Source organism: Leiobunum rupestre, chromosome 5, assembly GCF_980474605.1.
Source record: "Leiobunum rupestre chromosome 5, qqLeiRupe1.1.hap1, whole genome shotgun sequence".
Classification (NCBI taxonomy): Eukaryota; Metazoa; Arthropoda; class Arachnida; order Opiliones; family Sclerosomatidae; genus Leiobunum; species Leiobunum rupestre.
Genome location: NC_143388.1, coordinates 50,062,642 through 50,064,887, shown reverse-complemented (window position 1 = coordinate 50,064,887; position 2,246 = coordinate 50,062,642). Strand labels below are relative to the sequence as shown.

General features: G+C 36.1%; 1 pseudogene; it reads left to right on the top strand.

The window, feature by feature from the left end:
• Positions 1-1,385: 1,385 nt before the first annotated feature.
• Positions 1,386-1,488, top strand: LOC149945216 (U2 spliceosomal RNA; annotated as a pseudogene).
• Positions 1,489-2,246: the final 758 nt, after the last annotated feature.

The window sequence follows — 2,246 nt, the reverse complement described above, 5'->3', positions numbered from 1 at the left end:
TATACATTGCATTAAAGCCTGGTTTTCACTTGGCGGAAACTCACCGACAGAAAGTTCGACGTCGGCGATATGGTTTTCGACGTTTCGCTCACTGTCGGCGTTTTAGCATTTTCACTTGGCGTTTTTTTTTTGGCGGAAATAAAGCGTTTTTGTTTCTGCCAGCGAGTTCGTCGGTTTTCGTCTGATTGTGGAGATTTAAGCCTAGGCCTAAAAATGGATGATTTATCTGATCATAATAGTGAACTATTGATTAAAGCTCATGTAAACATTTTAAATTTAATGTTATTTTACATGATCTATCGTGTTCAAAGAAATATGAGTTATGAAAGATCGGTTTGTGTGAAAGAAACATACTGGAAAAGAAGGCAACAAGGGTATCATGAAAAAAAAACACGTTAAAAAAATTCACAGAAAAGCATTAACCATCCCCCCTGACGTCACAGTCACCTTTCGAAAATGGTTTTTGATTGGTTGAAAAAGAGCGAAATCGCCCAACTGAGCGAGAAAAATAGAAATTAAAATCGCCACACAAAACCGAAAACCGACGGAATTTCCGCCCGGCGTCGACGGAAATTTTCGCCCATTTTCCGTCGACGCCGGGCTTTTTCGCCCAAAAACCGCCAAGTGAAAACCAGGCTTAACTGCATGAGCATCATCCTTTAAACACATTATTCACAACTAACGGAGGAAACGATAATTAATAGCAAAGACCAGTGACTTATTATCTTGCAGACAGTGTGATGCTTTTCAAGAAAATACCCTCAACTTTACGAAATTAAGCGGCTTGTCGTGTATCAGAAATAAGGTGCATTTAATTGACTATGCACAGTGTTACCGGTCATAGCGTATTAATTGTCTCTGACTACAAGTTTTCGGTCTCTACCGAAAGATATGATATCCAAGTCTCAAGGTCTCATTCGGAATATATGGTCTCAAGATCTCCGTTGGAAAATTGGGTATTCAGATCTCCGTCGGAAGGTCTGGCCACTAAGTCTACGTTAGTAGGTCTCGTCTCCAGGTCTCTGCCGGAAAGTCTGGTCGCCAGGAAGATCATCTTCTGACGGTTTCTGATATCTAATTTCCAATTTGTTCTGGTAACAAGCCTCCGGTCTTTCGTCTTAACTGAAAGTCTTGGTTTCCGGTTTTTCAATAATGGTTTTTCTAAGTGAAATTTAATTTAATATTTGAAACCGTTTCGATTACTAATAGACTTTGGATCTTCTTAAAAATCAAGCCGGCGAAGGAGATTGTTCAGGCCTAGTATTTCGTATGAAATGTGGATGCCACGGTTCGCCACATATGACGTAATTTTTGATTTCATTTGCATTTTACCGTTTGCATAAATTGAATCATTTGTTATGAATATGTATATCTCGAAATTTACGTTAGCTTCTCGGCCTTTTGGCTACGATCAAAGTGTAGTATCTGTTTTCTAAATACTCTCATTTAGGTTCACTCGGATGTTATTTGTTGTGACATCTACCCCAAGTTAATCTGAGTTAATCTGAGCTCCTCTGCCAGCTTTTAAGAGAGTTTTCGTAAAAGTATATTATAATATTCAAAGAATTCTATAACAAATTCCAAAATAATTCTATAAATAAAGCTATAAGAACTCTAATAAAATTCGAAAGTTATACTTTAGATATTCTATACAGTTTTTCTATAGAAACAACAAAGAAAAACCTTTAGTGTTCTAAGATATAGTTAAAAACATCTTTCGATGGGTTATAATGTTTTCTGAAATAACATTCGGTAAATTCTATAGATTTTCTACTATAATTAACAGTTAAAAATTGGTGTTTTCTAAAACAGAAATAAGCCCATTCTATAGAAATGCCACTATTTAAAATTGAAAAATTTATGTTTAAAAAAAACAATCGGTAAATTTTATAGAAATTTCACTTTATTTACCAGTGCAAAAGTGTTTGTTTCCTCAAAAACCAATCAGATAATTCTATAGAGAAAACTTTAAAAGGGTTTTTTTTACAGAAAATTGACCCAAATTTCTAAAGAAAACCCATTGAAAAACCAAGGAAAAGCTATCGAGATATAACGTGGGTTTTCTATAGACATATTTTTGTACGGGAGAGTTTTTGTGTAAGGTATACGTTGCCAATAATTAATGTGGAGACGCCTGCTTTTATCTGGACAAAAACACTGTCATCCAAGATTTCAAGGTCAGGGCGGCGAAGTGAAGTGAACGTGCCAGTGACGGCTGTCAAAACACCTCCACCCAAGTCCATACC